The sequence below is a fragment of the Arvicanthis niloticus genome, chromosome 2 (assembly GCF_011762505.2).
Source record: "Arvicanthis niloticus isolate mArvNil1 chromosome 2, mArvNil1.pat.X, whole genome shotgun sequence".
Lineage (NCBI taxonomy): Eukaryota > Metazoa > Chordata > Mammalia > Rodentia > Muridae > Arvicanthis > Arvicanthis niloticus.
In genome coordinates, this window is record NC_047659.1 from 79682355 (window position 1) to 79702842 (window position 20488).

A 20488-nucleotide genomic window follows, 5' to 3' on the forward strand; every position below is an offset into this window, starting at 1 on the left:
TACATTTTCTGTATGGCATGAGTTCAAAGTTCCTTATTTTCTATGGATTAATTTATAGTAAGATATTTTGTTTAAGTGTATGTACCTAAAATTATCATTTTCAACATCTCTTTAAAAATACAAAGATACAATTTGGTTCTCAATATGCCTATTTTTCTCTTCCATTTTCATATTGTGCTCAGAGGCATTTATTCTTTATTATATTTTACTTGGCTATATTTCTAACCTCCTGGTGATTAAATCGTCTAAAATGCTTAAGCACATTTACATCAAAATTATTTCTTCCCCTGTGGGGTGTGTTAAGCATCTTCACATTAAAAATGAAATATATTTCCACATTTTCTTGCTTAATTTACTTTCTCACAACAGTGGATTCTTCTTGCATATTTTATATAGCTCAGTCTTATTCTTATAACACTTATTGTGAATATTAGCTCATAAAACAATGCATATAATTATAGGCTTTGTTTCTTATTACTGTCTTTATCACAGTGGAGAAGTTACATATTGCAATGTTTTAGGCATCAGTTCTCCTTGTCTCAGAGTAAAATACTTTCATGCATCAGCAGGATAATCAAAAGATGTATTTCTAGGAGCTTTGTGGAAATCTAGACATAAGATGGGACAAAAATGCAGTATTTAAACCATCATACCCCTGATGCATATGAACTTAGTTCTCACTATGTCTTGAGACTTTGCTAAATTATGACCATCATTTCAATATTCTTTTAAATGAGTTTTGAGATAAAGGCTTATTTCATTGATTTTACAATTAAAAAAAAAATCAAAGCTTAGAAGGAGGAAGTAACATACTAAAATGTCACAGAACTTGTGATAGATACATGATTTAAAGTGAATGTCTCCTAACTCTCATGAGTGAAGTAATTAAGAATGATAATGAATTTCCCTTGCCCCTGAATGTCCTGGTAGGCCCTGTGGAGCATAAGATGACTGGTTAGGATAGACTCACGTTTTAGGTCTTAGGACTTGGTCTTACAAAATTATTTGAGAATTTGAATAGTTTATCAAATAGAAGGTAGCACTTCTATCAAACAACTGTACCATCAGCAAGATTCTTTAATGATGCCATGGGGCATTATGGTTGGAGATTTTGAGAGAGACTCCATGTCACATCTTATCTATTTTGTGATCTATCTTTTATGGTACCATGTCTATTTCTCTAAAAGGAATTAACATCTGTGACAAATTATAAGAACAAAAAAATCTACCAATTAAAATACCAGGTACTTAAGAGACTAAAAGGTTGACTTTCTTACTTTTGGATTTTTTTTTTTTTTTTATTTCTTATGAGACAGGTTCTCACGAAGTTGCCAAGGATAGACATGCAGTAAGCCAAACAGGCATTGAATTTGTGATCTTCCTACCTCAAATTCTTGAGTACCTGGGATTACAGGCCTGAGCCCCCCCAGACTGGTTTTCCATTTCATATTGCATATTAATCCTAATACAGAGAAAAATCCCACCATGTATGACTGAAAGAAAGAGAGATTTCTTGCCATAGGTTGATAACTGGTGTAAGCTGCAACAGGAACCTTGAGCATGTTAGTACTGTGAGGATGAAGAAGAGTATGTTATCTTGTAGGCACTGCATATTTCAATGTTCTAAGAAGACCTAGATGTGCACAGGAAAATAATAAAAAGTCAGCTTTTAATTTCTTAAAGGTGTACTGGAAAGAGTAACAATTTTCAAAGTTCAGTTGACTACTTCATACTGAAATCCAATGTGTACAACCAATGTATAGATGTTGGAAGAATTTGTATACTAGTAGTTAAGTTTATGAGTCAGAACGGCAGAAATTGCTCTTAAATCTCTTATAACTGGATTATAATTACATAGTACAAGTGTTCCTATGGCTATCTTGGTATATATTTCTCATACCTCCTTTTATGTTTGATATGCCTTATTCATCTTAATTCAATAGTTAAAACTTTCCCTCACTTTGATAGTTGATAGGTTGCCATTTGGTGGGTGGAATGCATTAATTTCTTCTGTATTGCTCCAAGTTTTGCTTTTAAATTAACCAGGCTTGTTCTGGAACAAAATAACCCAGAAATATTTGTTCTGTGCCTAACTCTAATGCCCAGTAGACTCTTTCATGAATGTTATTTGTTTATTACTGGAGTTTGAAATCTCCTATAAGTGGGTACTATCTTGGTATAGAAATTTTCATTGCATTTTTATCCCTTTTTATCAAATTATGTGTTCCAAGCTGAATGCCTTTTGAACATACTTGGGTTATATGAAAGTTTCTATTCTTTTCTCTTTTATAGAGTGCATGAAACAGCAATAATATTGTGGGTTTCCAGAGGATACCTACTGCTTTTGTCATTGTCTTTCCTAGTTCTTATATCTACGCCCTGGGCCCACATATAACCATAAGATAAGACTGTGGATAATTGTAAATGCCCAAATGTGCACTTTCTTTTATTAATCATACTTTAAACGTTGCATGTGGAACTGTAAGTTCCAATAATAGTAAAATCAAGTATTTGAGATAGGATTCTTCTGGGATTTAAGTTTCACTGATTTTTTTTGTTTGTTTTGTTTTGGATAAATGTCTCTTTAGGAAATAACCAGGGAAGGAAATGTCTGTGATTGATTTCCATAGTCCCCATAACATTTGCTAAAAAGAGATACTTTCAAACAAGAATGTGTCTGAATACAGAAGGAGAAAATTCAGAAAAGAGAATCATCTTCAAGATTTTTGCTGTTGGCATTTCAAACCTTATACCACTTAACAGTCAGCTCAGGATACAAAACCAAAATGCTATAGCATGGGCAACTTGAAAAACAAAAATTAATATTCCTAATGACTCTAAAAACTAAAGTTCAATGTCAACATATCAGTGTTGATGGCTCTTTTCCTGTCCATTAGATAGACTCCTCACTATGTTCTTACATGGTGGAGAAGAGGATGAGTTCCAGCTTCACTTTTTAGAAACCCACTAGTGTCTTCACAAGGGTCTCACTCTTATTCTCACCTAAACCTAATTATACCCTGGGGGCTTAAGCTGCCTGGTTTCATTGGATGAACTTGAAGCAGAGACAGTCAGTCTCAGTTCACAGCATTTCTCTGTACTAATAATGGCTCAGATAAGGTAATAAATCCTCATCAGGGAAACTATGTAAGTCCAGATCTATGCTGAATAATTGTGGTTTATAAAGAATAAATAACTGGCTTTTGATTTAGTAAGTATAAACAGTTCACCTTAGTATGAGAGCAGACACGCAGAGACATTTTCATTTGCAAAATTTTCAAGTTGCAGAATAATTTTGAACGTGTCTGTAGAGAACAGGAAGTTTGACATTTGGGTGAATGGGAAGAACATGCTTTTTAATTTAAGGCATATATGTTATGTTGGTTTGGGGTGATCCAAACATAAACAGGGTTATGTAGGTCTATCATGACTGCTTGTTCTCTGTGTCCTTACTATATTTCTGTAGTGAAGTAACCATAATAAGAGTGTCACTAAGTTGAACTTGAGTGTGCATGTTCAGCTAATCTAGTACCATTTTGTTATCAGAAACTACAAAATTGCTCAAGTGAAGAATGAGTGTAAACAGGAGGGAGTATTAGCCATTCCACATCTGCAATTTGGACACTATAGTTGACTATATCCCTATAGCCACTCCTACACAGTACCTATGTTTATACCTATTTTATACACAAAGATGTCAAAGCTTGTAAAAATTAAATGTCTTGCTTTTATCCTTTTTTTTGAAGAAGCTTCCTTTGTTCATAGATGATCATATAACTCAATGTCTATCAAGTCTGTGCCTTTTAAAAATCTCATTTTGTATTTTCATGGCATTTCTTCTGTCTTTATTATTTCTTACTGTATAAAAATCAACACCATATTCTTAAGTCAGTTGCATTGGTCAACCATTACATCCCTCTAATTGCTCTGTTGATTGACCTAATATAATCTCATGTAAATTGCTGAGAATGCTACTTGCTGTAATGCTATGTTTGAAAACTTATGTTATGAAAGGAAGGTAACAAGTATTCTATGAAGTTAAAATTCCTAGCAGACACATAAATTTGGTTATTCTAGATTTAAGTACACTTAAACAGATTTGCAGCTTATAGATTTTTAAAATATTCTTTTAAAATGATAATACAAATTGTAAAATTTCTAGAAATTAAAACAGTCTTCTGTGTGTCATTAATGTATTTGACTATACTATCTTATCATTACTGAACAACTAATTACATCTTGTGGAGCCCGGAAGTCTCTGGAGTGTAGTTTCAAGCACTGGCTTCTGATAATGGATGGCACCTGTTTTATCTGAGTGGTTTCTTTCCCAGATCACTATGAAAATACGTTTATCTTGTGAGTTAAAATTTAGGAGTCCAGAATGCATAAGTGGGTAAGCTCTTAGTTTTTTTTTTTTTTTAATTTTGATTGGTAAAGCAGTTTGGGGGAACTGGTAAACAAATCTCACAAATATGTGCCCACAATTTCATTTGCTAGTGTTGTTTAGATCAAGGTTATTTAAGATTTAATTGCTTTGAAGGAGTGTGAGTTTGGGTAGGGTGGGAGTGTATGTGGGTGGTATTCATTTTAGGCCATCATTATGAAAGTAGAACTCAATTTTACTATTAGCACAATATGTGCTTTTGTAAACAGGACACAATCTGGAACCTGGTTCCTGTGTTAAACATACTTTTCTGTGGTTCATTTTTAGAATTTTTAGCTTAACTTTCCCAGGCTTAATTTGCACCTACAGAAGGAAGTTCTCTTAGAATCCAGGGGCATTATGGGAAAGTAATACATGAACTGCCATTGCTAAGGAGAGAGAAAACTGACTGCTACAGATCACACTCGCAAGCATCCAGCCATCTGGAGGATGCCATATGGAAGAGGGAGGAGTTAGAGAGGACTGGTGCTTAAATCATCAGAAGCCATTTTAGTTCCCATTGGACTAGATTTGACTGTACGTTATGACTATAGTCTTCACTCTGGGCTTTGGGGTAACACTAGACTAGATTAAAACAGCAAGCACACTGTTTACTAGTTGTATAATTATTTCCAGCTTAAATAACATCCCTAAGGCTTGTTTATTCACCAATGACATGAGAATAATATCCACTTAAAGGAAATTTCGTGATTACCAATGGAGACACTGTGATTACAAATGGAGACACTATGCCTTGCCCTCATCTGTGGAGAGAGTGATATTCTCTCTCTCTCTCTCTCTCTCTCTCTCTCTCTCTCTCTCTCTCTCTCTCTCTCTCTCTCTCTCTCTCTCTCTCTCTCTCTCTCTCTCCACTACCCAAGTTTAAAACAAGCTTGAAAATACCTTGGTGAAAGTAGGGTCAAAAGAACTTTACAGGTTAGTGCCTTCTGCTACTCAGTTCTGTTTATATATTAAGGCAATTCCTTTTCATGCTGTATACAGACAGTATATGCATTTATTTCTGAGGGTTTTTTTTTTCAGTACCTTTTTTTCTTTTTCCTTCTGCAGTCATATCCAGGAGCAAGTATTTTCTCATTTGGTTTCTTCCTTTGGCTTCCATGATTCTCAATCACCTTGGACCATTTGGCTGCATTAATTTCTCTAGAATTTGAAAATTCTTGGCTTGAAACAATTGTAATTATTGAATATTTATCTTTCATGGCTTTGGAAGTTTCAGGCTTTGCATTGCAGTTAACATTTGATTTATAAACAGATACAATTAGGAATGCAGCAGGTGGGGTGGGGCAGGAAGAGTGTCATCTGAATGCATATTTACCCTCATTGATATCCTGAGAAGAATATGGAAATGCGAGTGGATTGGAGCTGCTGAAACTTGAGCATCTTTTTCTGACTGTATCCAGTCCCCATTGTCATTTCAGCCCATCAGCTGGAAGGTAGCCACACTTCTTATATGATGGCTTGGGGCTTCAAAGTTCTTTTTTCAGCAAGGTGGGGACAACCAATCTTTTATGAACTAACCTCCAACAATATGTCATATGTCTTTCCTTGATATTTCATTTATCCTATTTGAGAGTGACAGAAATAGACTTCATGCTTGCTGAGACAAATCTTGTATGGACAAGATTTTGTTGTTGTTGTTTGTTTTTTGTTTTTTTGTTTGTTTGTTTTTCAAGACAGGGTTTCTCTGTATAGCCCTGGCTGTCCTGGAACTCACTCTATAGACCAGGCTGTCCTCGAATTCAGAAATCCTCTTGCCTCTGCCTCCCAAGTTCTGGGATCAAAGGCGTGCGCCACCACTGCCCAGTGACAAGATTTTATAAGAACACTGATACTAATATTTTCCTGGCAGATTTGGGAAAATGAAATTTGCCATAGTCTTCTTTATAGTACCAAAAATACATAAATATCTACTCTCCATGTAAACTTGACTCACTCTATCTCCCAATCACTTAAGTCCCTCTTTCAAATTCAAGGCAGTAGACTCATGTTCAAAGACCCAGAATTGTAGAATACCCAGAATTATAGAATAACAGGTAAAATTCAGTGTTGGTTAGGCTCTCCAGTTAGGCTTCTTGAGCTTATATCTGAGTAATATATATTCTCTCTCTCTCTCTGTCTCTCTGCATATCTATATATCTATATATCCATATATCCATATATCCATATATCCATATATCCATACCTATATCTATCTATATCTATGTCATCTATATCTATGTCATCTATATCTATGTCATCTATATCTATGTCATCTATATCTATGTCATCTATATCTATATCTATGTCATCTATATCTATCTCTATATATGATATAGAATAATCATGCTGGATGTTTCCATTTGAAAAGAAGAAATCAACCAAATCAAACCAACCAAACCAAAATAAACCAAACCAATACAAAACAGTAACAACACCAACCTAAACCAAACCATAACCACTAGCACCACCAAAACCCAGCAGGAAATACCCCTGACTACTTGGTTCAGGTTCAGTTACATTATTTGAAAATGATCTTCCCACAGACCCCTGACTTGGCCAATTTCTATATAATGTGGCCTATGTGTGAAACCAAGTAGTTTTAAACTATTCTAACTTACAAACATTTTCTAGACCAAAGTACCATTTACTCTGTCTGGAGTTTTTTACTTTAAAAACTTTGTTCACTTATTTACTTTTAATGTATATGGATGTTTCTCCTGCTTGGATGTGCACCATTTGCAAGCCTGGTATGTGCCAGGTCCAGAAGAGACCATAAGATCCCCTAGGACTTGGTTAATAGATGATTTCTGAGTAATCATGTGGATGCTGAGAATGAAGCCCAGGACCTCTAAAAGAGAAGTCAGTGCTCCTAACCACTAAACCATTTTTCCAGCTCTACATGTTTATATTTTTCATGTGTCAATATACAGTACATTCTGTTCAACAAAAGTCACAACCACAGATTATTTCATGGTGGTCCTAGGGAGTCTCTGGACTTGTTTTGTTACTGTTGTGATATAGTAAGAATCTCGGTGAATACCTAAACTTTCTCAGAAAGCCTTTTGTGTGTTTGAAGCACTATCTTAAATGTTTAACTGAAATTTGAAAGAACTGTCACATGTCACCTTATCACACATCATAATCCCTTGATTGTGTGCTAGATTCTTTCCTTATCCTGGAGTCATTTCTTAAGTTTAGAATTAAACTTAATTCTAAGTTTATGGTTTATGCTCTTTTATTTTTCTAGAGAAGATCTTGGAATGAATCTGAAATGCCTATTTACCCAGAAATCCAGGCTCCTTTAATATTTAACAATCTTTCCTTTCCATTTCTCTGTCTTTGTGTGCTTTACTATAGACATGTAGCAAGAGGCAGATAGATTTAATATTCTGCCTGGAAATCTATTTATGTACATAATCCAGTACAATTAGTGCATTGACTGTTTTCCACATGATAGCTGCCAATGGCACTTTGATTCAGGCTAGCCAGAGTGAAGGAGACAAAGATACAGGTTATCTCAAGACAGAACTTATTCTTCCAAACACCCAGCATTATTCATTTCATTTTGTTATTTTTTATTAGCATATATCAATTGGACAGCACAGTGGACTTCAATGGGAGATTCATAAGTGTGACACTGAAGAAGAAAAATACTCTATCTCCTGGAGGAAGTATCAAAAATCTAGAAATGAAAAATATTGAGATGAAAATATTATTCTTACATAATTTGAATGTCAGTTAACCAAAGGATGCTGTGTCATTCTCCTTTAATTTTTCTATAATTGTCCCTTAGTGATTAAGTGTGATATTGTGTGTATATGACTCTCCAACATCTTTGTCCTCATATTCAACATTATTACCAAATAGCTAACACATTGTCAACACATACAGGATTCCTTACATTGTAACAAGAGTCTTATATGACCAATCTCATAAAGTCCTGATAGCATGTCTACAGTATACCTCTCTTTTTAAAAATTAATTAGTTATTCTATTTATTTACATCACAAATGTTGCCCCTTCCTAGTCACAGAGTTCTTCCCCCCATCCACTCATCTGGTCACCTCTTAGAAGATGTCACCATATTCTCATATCCCCTCACCCCGGGGCGTCAAGTCTCTAAAGTATTAGGCCCATTCTCTCTCCTTGCAGCCAGACAAGGTAGCCCTCTGCTACATATGTCCTGGGGGCCTTGGACCATCTTATGTATGCTCTTTGTTGGTGTTTCCTAGGGGTTCAGATTAGTTGACATTGTTGGTCTTCCTATGGGGTTTCCATCCCCTCAGCTCATTCAGCTCTTCCCCTAACTCTTCCACAAAGGTCTCTGACCTCTGTCCAATGCTGGGATGTATCTGCATCTATCTTAGTCAGCTGCTAGTATAACTTCTCAGAGGACAGCCTTACTAGGCTCCCATCTTCAAGCACAACATAGTATCAGTAATAGTGTCAGAGATTAGTCGGTGCCTCATGGCCCTCTGGGCCTCTCCCCTGTCTCTGCCCCTTCCTCCCCATACATGATTCTGCCTCCCTTTCCTCTTTGCCTCCCCTCTCCTATCCTGGACTCTTTTTCCCTATGCCTCCCATGACTATTTTGTTCCCCTTTCTAAGTGGGATTTGAGCATCCTCACTTGGGCCTTCCTTTTTGTTAACTTCTTGGGATCTGTTGGGTGTAAAATGGGTATTCTGCACTTTTGGGCTAATATCCACTTATCAGTGAGTACATACCATCCATGTTGTTTTCTTGGATTACTTCACCTAGGATGATATTTTCTAGTTTCATCCATCAGTCTGCAAAATTCATGATGTCCTTGTTTTTAATAGCTGAATAGTACTCAATTGTGTAGATGAACTATATTTTCTGTATTCATTTTTTGATTGAGGGATATCTGGGCTGCTTCCAATTTCTGGCTATTATGAAAAAGGCTGCTATGGATATAACTGAGTAAGTATCTTTGTGAGATTTGAGTAAGTGCCCAGGAACAGTGTAGCTGGGTCTTCATGTAGAACTATTTCCAATTTTCTGAGAAACTACCAGATTGATTTCCAGAGTGGTTGTACCAGTTTGTAATACGACTAGCAATATATCCTTGTCAGCATTTGCTATCCCTTGAGTTTCTTCATCTTAGCCATTCTAATTGGTTTAAGATAGAATCTTAGGATCATTTGCATTTCCATTATGACTAAGAATATTGAACATTTCTTTATCTTCTTTTTGGCCATTCAAAATTCCTCTGTTGAGAATTCTCTGTTTAGCTCTGTACCCCATTTTTAAATTGGGTTATTTGGTTTTTTTTAAATCTAACTTCTTGAATTTTTTATAAATTTTGGATATTAGCCCTCTGTCACATGTAGGTTTAGTGAAGATGTAGGCTGCCGCAATATTGTCCTATTGACAGTGTCCTTAGCCTTACAGAAGCTTTGTAGTTTCATGATATTCTATTTATTAATTGTTGATCTTAGAGGCTGAGCCATTGGTGTTCTGTTCAGGAAATTTTCTCCTACAACAATGCTGTCAAGGCTATTTCCTACCTTCTCTTCTATTAGATTCAGTGTGTCTGGTTTTATGTTGAGGTCCTTGACCAACTTGGATTTGAGCTTCATAAAAAGTGATAAATGTGGACCTATTTTTATTCTCCTACATACAGACTGCCAGGTAGACCAGCACCATTTGTTGAAGGTGCTTTTTTTTCCACTGTATGTTTTTGGCTTCTTTGTCAAAGAGCAAGTGTTTATAGGTGTGTGGATTTATTTTTGGGAATTCAATTCTATTCTATTCTGTTTCTGTACCAATACCATGTTATCTTTATCACTATTGTTTTGTAGTACAGCTTCAGGTCAGGGATGGTGATTCCTCCCAGAAGATCTTTATTGTTGATTATTGTTTTGGCTATCATGGGTTTTTTTGTTTTTCCATATGAATTTTGGAATAACTTTTTTCATATTTGTGAAGAATTGTGTTGGAATTTTGATGGGGATTGTGCTAAATCTGTAGATTGCTTTTGGTAAGATGACTATTTTGCTATGTTAACTCTATTGATCCATGAGCATTGACTATCTTTCCATTGTCTGGTGTCTTCGTCAATGTCCCTCTTCAGGGACTTGAAGTTTTTTTCATACAGATCTTTCAGTTGCTTGATTAGAGTTATGCCAAGATATTTTATATTATCTGTGGCTATTGTGAAGGGTATTGTTTTCATAATTTCTTTCTCAGCCCATATGTCATTTGTATAAAGGAGGGCTACTCATTTTTTTTTTTTTTTTGAGCTAATTTTGTATCCAGCCATTTTACTGAAGGTGTTTGTCAGCTGTAGGAGTTCTTGGGTAGAATTTTTGGGGTTGTTCATGTATACTATTTTATCATCTGTGATTAGTGACACCTTGACTTCTTCCTTTCCAATATACATCCCATTGATCTTTTGTTGTCTTATTACTCTGACTAGAAGTTGAAATAATAAGTTGAATAGACGAGGAGAGAGCAGGCAGCCTTGTCTTGTCCCTGGTTTAGTGGGATTGTTTCAAACATGTTTCCATTTAATTTGATGTTAGCTGTTGGTTTCCTATATATTGCTTTCATTATGTTTATATATGTGACTTGAATCCCTGGTCTCTCTAAGACTTTTAACATGAAGGGGTGTTGGTTTTGTCACAGATTTTTTTTCAGCATCTAATAAGATGATCATGTGATTTTTTTGAGTTTGTTTATATAGTGGATTATGTTGATGGATTTTCATATATTGAACCATCTCTGCATCCCTGGAATGAAGCCTACTTGATCATGATGAATGATGCTTTTGACGTGTTCTTGCATTCAGTTTGTGAGAATTGAGTATTTTTATGTAAATGTTCATAAGTGAAACTGGTCTGAAGTTTTCTTTTTTCATTGTTTTTTTTTTTTTGTGGTTTAGATATTAGGGTAACTGTGGTCTCATAGAATGAATTAGATAGTGTTCCTTCTGTTTTATTTTTGTGGAATAACTTGAGGAGTATTAGCCTCTCTTTGAAATTCTGGTAGACTTCTTCAGTAAAACCAGCATCTGGGCTGTTTTTTGTTTTTTGTTGTTGTTGTTTTTTTTGTTTTTTGTTTTTTGTTTCTTTTTTTTTTTTTGGTGTGGAGGTTTTTAGTGACTGCTTCTATTTCCTTAGGTATTATGAGACTATTTAGATACTTTACCTGAACTTGATTTAACTTTAGTATGTGATATCTCCGTAGAAAATTTTGTGTAGATTTTCCAGTTTTTTTTTTTTTTTTGATTATAGGCCTTTAGAGTAAGACTTGATGATTTTTTAAAATTTTTGTCAGTTTCCTGTTGTTATGTCTCCCTTTTCATTTCTGAATTTGTTAATTTGGATAGTGTCTCTGTACCTTTTAGTTAGTTTGACTAAGGGTTTGTCAATCTTGTTGATTTTCTTTAGGATCCTGCTGTAGTAAAATATTTGGTTTTGTTGATTATTTGTATTATTCTCTTTGTCTATAATTGGTCAATTTCAGCCCTGAGTTTGACTGTTTCCTATTGTCTCCTTTTCTTGGGTATGTCTGTTTCTTATTATTCTGGAGGTTTGAGATGTGCTGTTAAGTTGCTAGTATAGAGTCTCTCTAATTTGTTTGTAAAGGCACATAGTGTTTTGAATTTTCTTCTTAACACTACTTTCTTTGTGTCCTATAAATTAGAATATGCTGTGCCTTTATTTTCATTGAATTCTAAAAAGTATTTCATTTATTTCTTTATTTCTTCCCTGACCTAGATATCATTGAGGAAGGTTTTGTTAAGTTTCCATCAGTATGTTGGCTTTCTGTTACTTCTGTTGTTGAAGTTCAGCCTTGGACTATGGTGATCTGATTGAATGTAAAGTGTTATTTCAATCTTCTTGTATCTGTTGATTCTTATTTTATGTCTGATTATATGGTCAGTTGTGGAGAAGGTTCCATGAGGTGCTGAGAAAAAGGTATCTTATTGTTATTGTTGTTTTGGGGTGAAATGTTCTGTAAATATATGTTAAATCCATTTGATTCATAACTTCTGTTAGTTTCATTGTGTTTTTGTTTTGTTTCTGATTTGATGGCCTTTGGTTAGAGTGGGATGTTGAAGTGTTCCACTGTTATTGTGTCATGTTCACTGTGTTTTGAGTTCTTGTAAAGTTTCTTTGACAAATCTGGGTGCCCTTGCATTTGGGGCATAGATGTTTAGAATTGAGATTTCAGCCTGATGTATTTTTCATTTAATAAATAGAGTATCCTCCCCCATCTATTTTTTAAAAATTACTTTTGACTGGAAGTCTATTTTATTGAATATTAAAATGGTGACTCCAGATCATTTCTTAGGCACATTTGCTTGAAAAACTTTTTTTTTTCTTTTCTTTCTTTCTTTTTTTTTTTTTTTTTTTTTTTTTTTTTTTTTTTTTTTTTTTTTTTTTTTTTTTTGTTTTTGTTTTTTTTCGTGACAGGGTTTCTCTGTGTAGCCCTGGCTGTCTTGGAACTCACCCTGTAGACCAGGCTGGCTTCGAACTCAGAAATCTGCCTGCCTCTGCCTCCCAAGTCCTGGGATTAAAGGGGTGTGCCACCACCGCCCAGCGCTTGGAAAACTTTTTATTGGTCCTTTACTCTGAGATAGTGTCTATCTTTGTTTTTGAGTTATGTTTCTTATATGAAGCAGAATGATAGCTCCTGTTTAAGTTTCCACTGTTTATGTGTCTTTTTATTGGGGAATTGAGTCCACTGATATCGAGAGATATCGATGACCAGTGATCGTTATTTCCTATTATTTTGTTGTTCATTTTGGGTTTGTTATGAGATGGTACTTTCTTCTGGTTTCCTTCGGTGTAGTTACCCTCCTTGTGTTATAGTTTACCTTCTAGTATCCTCTGTAGGGCTTGATTAGTAGAAATTTATTGTTTAAATTTGGTTTTGCCACAGAATATCTTAGTTTCTCCACCTATAGTGATTGAGAGTTTTGTTGGACATTGTAAGATGGACTGGCATCTCTAGTCTCTTAGGATCCCCAAGGCATCTTATCTAGGTTTTAGAATCTCTGTTGAGAAGTCAGGTGTAATTCTGATAGGTCTGCCTTTATATGTTACTTGGCCTCTTTCCCTTACAGCTTTTTAATATTCTTTCTTTATTGTGATGTATGTATATAGTAAATTTATGATCATGTATGATATAGTAAATAAACCAAAATAGCCTTTAAAAATTTTAGTGTCTGTCAATCAGAGCATTCTCAGTGATTAAATTGGGGTCTATAAATAGAAACATTATTGGGGGAAGTGTTTATATATAAAACTTAGGATTTGAGATGGCCAGCAGCATGTTGATCATATTCTTTGAATTTTCATTATTTTGTAAGAAGATGTTATCTTTGTATGAAAAACTAGGAGAAATGGGTAATTGGATAGAATGATAAATTTATCCTAGGGAAGTGGAGGAATTAAAATTGTCATAGTTTTTGTTAACTCAATACAGACCTAGGCATACCTAAGTAAAGAGAATCTCAATTGAGTCATTTTCACTATCAGATCGGTCCATGGACATGTGCCTGTGGGATATTTTCTTAATGGATGATTAATATGTAGGGGTCCAGCCCACTCTGAGCAATATAATCCCTAGATAGGTAAGCCTGGCTTGTATAAGGATGTTAGAAGGACAATCCAAAAGAAACAAGCTAGCAAGCAGTGTTCTGTGGTCTCTGCTTCAGTTCCTGCCTCTAGATTCTTGCCTTGGGCTCATGCCCTGGTTTTTTAATGGTAGACTGTAGGCTATAAACCAAATAAGCCATTTTCTTTCCAAGTTATTTTTGGTCATAATGATTTTATCACAGCATCAGAAGGCAAACTAGAATAAAATATTGAGCCAAACCTCACACTGGTAAAGTTTGACTGAACATTGGATACTGAGATGGAAAAAGTGTTTGTCTTGAAGCTTCTGTCATTGAAAGTTCATCAGACATCAGATGCTGCTGTTGAAGAAATCTACATGCTGGATAAACAGGGAGGTAATGAAAAGTTAAATAAAAATAAAATTTCTGCCAATATATAACATTTGCCCTTGTGAATCCTCTGGTACTAATGTTTATTCTTATTTATAGTTTTAAAAATCTGTGGCCAAGTTTGATATGAATATGCTCAAAATTAAACAATAAAAATTGCATGATATTATGAGTAACACTGTTAAACGGCTGTCCATCTGGATCTAGTCTAGGACATGAACTATTTCATTTGTCTTAATTTATATTCAATGTTCAAATTGCCTGTCCATAACATGAATCCCTCTGGGTTGTTAGATTAGCTGTTGCAATATTACTGTGCTCTGTTCACACTACTTTAATTTTATTTAATCTTGGCTTCAGGGTGCAAGAGGAGTGATACTTTAAGTTTGGACATGCAAATAAGAAGCTGTAATAAAATGTATATTAAGTAAAAAAAGATGAAAGTTCTGGAGTTCATGAGTACAGAAAAGAATTGATAATGACCATTGGCAAGGTGAATCTGTTAGTGAAACTGGCAAGAAAGACAAAGAAACTTATATTAGTTTTACTCTCCCACATTAACTGCAAGCCATGGCCACATCATGTGATAAAGGCTCTGTTAAGAAGGAGCCTTACATAGCTGTCACCTGAGAGGCTCTGCCAGAGCCTGGCCAATACAGATGTGGATGCTTACAGACAACCATCAGACTGAGCACAGGGACCCCAATGGAGGAGTTAGGGGAACGACTGAAGGAGATTAAGGGGTTTTCAATCCCATAGGAAGAACAACAATATTAACTAACCTGAGCATCCCAAAGCTCCCAGGGACTAAACCACGAATCAAAGAGTACTCATGGAAGGACCCATGGCTCCAGCTGGATATGTAGCAGAGGATGGCCTTATCTGTCATCAATGGGAGGGGTGGCCCTTGGTCCTGTGAAGGCTCAATGCCCCACAATGCCCCAATGTAGGGGGATGTTAGGGCAGTGAGGTAGGAGTAGGTGAGTGGGTGGGGGAGCACTCTCATAGAAGTAGGAGGAGGGAGTATGGGATGGGGGGGTTGCAGAGGTGAAACTGGGAAGGGGACAACATTTGAAATGTAAATAAATAAAATAACCAATACAAAAAATATAAAAAAGAAGGAAAGACATGGACTCTATGTACACATAGGAAAGTGCAGAGCTTAGGTATGAATCTTTACTACCCACAGTCTAAAGTTCTCATAGCAGGATTTGAGGCAGAATCATCTATGGATAAGGAGAGAATCATTGCCTCCCAAGTTATTCTCTTCCCAAACTCTCCCATCTCTAGTGTATATGAGAGGTTTGTTAACACAGAAAATGGCTTGAGTTTTACTCTAAAGTTCTCTACTTACGAATGCTGAAGCCACTGGGATATTATTTATTCTCTAACTTTATTTTCTAATCTGTGGCAGACAGATAATAATAGTATAAGGTTTTCATGGAGATATGATAGCTAAATAAACTAATTCAAACAAATATTTTACCATGATTTCTGGTACATAGTAAATACAAAGTAAGTTTTTTTTTTTTCTAATTCTTGTTGTTTGAGGTATCCTGCACTTTATCTCTGAAGGTCATAGATAATCATGTAATTCTTCTAAATGTGAATATTTAGTCATCTATCTCATCCCTTCTTGGAAGTTTGAAACCTGAGTTTTATTTGAAATATATTTTATATGCTTTCTAAAACAATCAGGAGGTTGGAGAAAAGGCTCATCGGGTAAGAGTTCTTGCAATTATTGAAGAGTACTGGCATTCAGATTGCAGAACCCAGGTCTAGTGGTCCACAACAACCTCTATTAATCCAGCTCCAAGGAGTATTCTCTATATTTCTGCAGATGTCCATACTTACACACACACAGTTACAAATAAAACACAAAGTTAAACAACATGCAGAACACATAGACTAGTTTCCTCTCTGCCTACGTGCTTCACCATAAACTCTACTGCTGTGTCTATGTATTACTGTTCACACATTTGTAAACACTGAAGTTCAAATGTCAGAATTCCAAATTATGTTTTAGAAACAAGCACAAATACTGCAGCATCCAGGAGCTCTTTTTATTCTTAATTAGAAGTAGCTCTCACCTACTGTTATCAAATTATTAAGTATAATAATTACTATCATATACAGTAAAATGTTTGCAATATTTTAATCATTATAAATAATGTGGAATAAAATCATATCTTTGTTACAGTTTTAATTTTAGTATCTTTTATAGGTATAGAACAACAGCTTGAATAGAGGACATGCGAAGCATATTGAATGGGTGAATGAATGAAATGGAAATCCCTCACTATAAAAGCTAATTCTGAAGTAAAGTACTTGTGGCTTCCTTACTGAAGTCGTCATCATCATCATCATCATCATCATCATCATCATCATCATCAAACAACAATGAATACTTGCTTTGGTTTTTCTAGGCAGAACTTCAAAATGAAAAGTTCAATAACTCAATATGATTACATCTTAATTACAATCCCTTACATGTGGTTAGTCACCCTCTTTGACCTCTGTGTTGATAATCTGTGTACTTGATATTTTCAGGAATTTGGAAATTGCTTCTGTAAATTGTATTGTGGCACAGACACATGCTACATAGATATAATAGTGATCCAATGTGGACTTGAGATTTTAAAAAGTGGGCTTGATTCATGACTCTAGTATGAATTTGTTGAGGTGTTGAGAAAATAAGTCATCTTAATAATGAAAACTATATTACACTAATACTTATCTAACAATATAATATTTTAATAAAGTAAAGAGTGATGGTAAAAGTAAATTAACAGGTCATTTTAAATCATCCAGACTCTCCAGTTCACAAACCTCAGAAAATATTCTCTGTCATCTAGGTAAAACTCATTATGCATTTGTTATTTGAACACTGTTTCCACATCCCTACCATGTCAAGTGGCAGTACTACAACTTGATTATCAATAAACAATTACATACAGAAATGTGTGAATGAGACTGTATTATAATATCAGCTAGTGATATCTTTCCTTCTCTAGTAGAGAACTGGATTGACACTAAACATTATAGAATACCACTAAGCATCATAAAGCATTTGCATGGGCCATAATGTGATGGTGCTAGGAATCAGATAATGATCAGTAGTGCACAGTGTTTCACTTTTTGCTTTCTGGAAGTAGTTGGTTTCCAAGATAATATTTCTCAGCTGAGACTTTGTGTCTTCACTTCAATGAGAACTATTCTACTTTTGTTTTCTCCGTTCTATTCAACGTTTTCATTGGGGAGAAATGATTTTGGCTGTTTGTTAAAATTCAAACACATCAATGATACTTGCCCGATTACTGTGAAAATTGAGAAACTGAGATTGAAGAAGTTCACTTCCTCAAAGACATACCTATGGTAAGAGGAACAGGGTGTGTGATCATTAGAGTTCACAGCTGACTCCTGTAGATCATCTGTTTACTAGTGCATTCTTCTTTTGACTCCACAAATACAAGAGTTACAGAGAAAGACTATGGACTACTGGAATCTGCATCTCCTTTCTGAGGACTTCATAAATGCTTCAAATTGCTCTGTCTGAAGGCAGGGACAAATGCACACTTGAAATACTGAGTGACACAGTGCTGTGAATGCCTTCACTTCCTGACTATAGGCATGACGTCTAAAGGGTGTATTCCACACTATTTTCATAATGCTGTTCTTGTTGAATCAAGACATGATTACAAAGTATTGAAATTTACTAGATAATATATCACTCATTGATTATTTTCTTTCCTTATTCTCCTCCTGGATTTACATGTATTTTTGGAATTAAGCCCTTTTCTGTAGAATCCTTGTTTCAGGATCGATTTCTAAGTTAACTCAAATACCCTCCTGTCTTAATTTACCATAGCAGCTGATTATTACAAGATAAGTAGTAGAGCATAGACAAAGTGAGTGAAGGATTATGGGAAGGAGCAATATGACAGAACTCCCACAGACTATAGAAGACTAGACTTGACTTAATGTCCTTCACACCTTTTACAGCTTTTTCACACTCCCTAGTCACTATGTACCCTGCTCATAATCTCCTTGTTCTCTAATTTTCTTCATCCTCAACTTGGGGTTTTGTCTCCTTCATGCATCCACATAGACATTGCATGGCACAAGGGATTCACTGGGATGCTAGAACTGAGTAAATCACCTCCATTGTTTATTGGTCAAAACCTTCAGAAGTTCATCTCCCTGAAGAAATGAGTAGAAACTAACAATTCAATCCAGGATCAGGGATAATTTAGTCTTGGAGTTGTAAGAGCTCACAAACCATAAAAGGTTTTTAAGCATAGGAGAAACATTACAAAAGTGCTATTTAAGGAAGAAAATTTTGTGAAGCTACACTTAAAATAGATCGTATCAAGTGAGTGACAGTCAAAGCATTCAAAAAGAGACTTCTCTTGTGATCAGGTATGAAGAAATGGCTTGGTGTAAGGAGCAAGACTGTGTCTGAGAAAATAGATGTAGGGTTGGTAAAGAGAGAAATGGCAAGCAATTTCAGTAAGAACTGTTTTTGCTTTTGTGTTAAAATGAACAGATCAGATCTGCGTTGTTTTCTCTTCTTTTCACAGTAATTGAATTGAAAATTTGGCATTACTGGGTAGATATATTTTCTTTGTTTGTTTTTGACATACTGGGGATCAAACCCCAGACTCTGCAATCTGGGCAAGTATTTTACCAGTGAACTACCCTGCAGCCTTAGAATTGATGTTAGTAAGACAAAGATAGTGAAAATGAGAGTGGGAATTTTTGCTGGAGGAGGTTAATGAGCTTAGCTCAATTACTTGGAGCAAACCCCAGATTTTAATGTGATATTCAAATTCAGAAGAAGTCAAGATGCTTTGCAAGCCTAACAAACCATTGTTTTGAAAACCTGTAGCAATGTCAGCTAACCTTTAGTGTAGAAAATAAATATAAATGATTACATTAAATATATCTAATAACTTCCTAAAATAGTTAACAAAAATTCAACAATATGAGCTTAACTAGAATTAAAACTTTTGCATGAAATACTGAATTATAAGACACATTGCAAGTAATCTATGGACCAGTTACTATTTTTATATATCAAAAGTTAAATATGTTTGATGTGCTCATGTCTTTTTAGTGTGGTTTGAACACTCAATAGGTATATCACACTTTCAGGGGATATGGAATGAATAACATATCAATATTTCTCATGACAAGATTTAGGAATTAAAACAGCTTTGTCTATAGCTAGTAGGAGAGTCTAAAATGTCCAAAGTTTTCAAACATTATTATTCAGCACTGTATAGATCCAGAAGTTTAAAGCTGATGGCCTTGGAATGGCTTATAGGGGATGAGCAGGGCACTCAGTGGAGAGTCTTGGGCATTGACCAGGATCATCTGGGAAGGTGGGAGACTTTTGAACTTGTGGTGATAACAGGTGTCTAGATCATCAGAAGTGCATGCAAATGTGAGTGGTGACTTCTGACTCAATGCCATTAAATCCTCAGGTATCTTCTGAACAAAGAGTAGACATCTTGAGTAAGGAGTTGTGAAATCACTTGGGAACATCAGGGCTAGGAGGCTGTGGCACCTCAATGACTCAGACCTGAAAGCTTTACAGCTCCTTCAAACACAGGCTTGTTATGTTTCTGAGTCATCTCTGAGAACAGTGGGCCATGTTGCCAGCACTCTCCAAAGTAATTACAGAATGTTTATGCCTGTTGACAGAAAGTGATCAGATGAGGGTACTCTAGGTTCAATTCTGTGGAAGCAAGTGTGTCTGAAGACTGAGTTCCCCTGAGCCTCAGGTAGGAAAACTTAGAAGATAACAATTGATTTGTGCATATTAATAGATCATTAATGTTTTCTTTTGTAGGCATTCCACTGCCTGCTCATAGAGCAATACAATACTGATACATCACTTCATTATAGTAAGCCTATACAACCACCCTGCTGTCAGTATCTCTAATTTATAGGCCAGAGGACTAAGTTTTAAGAATTTACTTTGCAAACAAAGTAAATTGGTGCCATTTAAGAATTTATATCTTCATCTTGATATTAATTATACAGATTTTTACTAATAGGTTATGGCTATGCAATATACCCT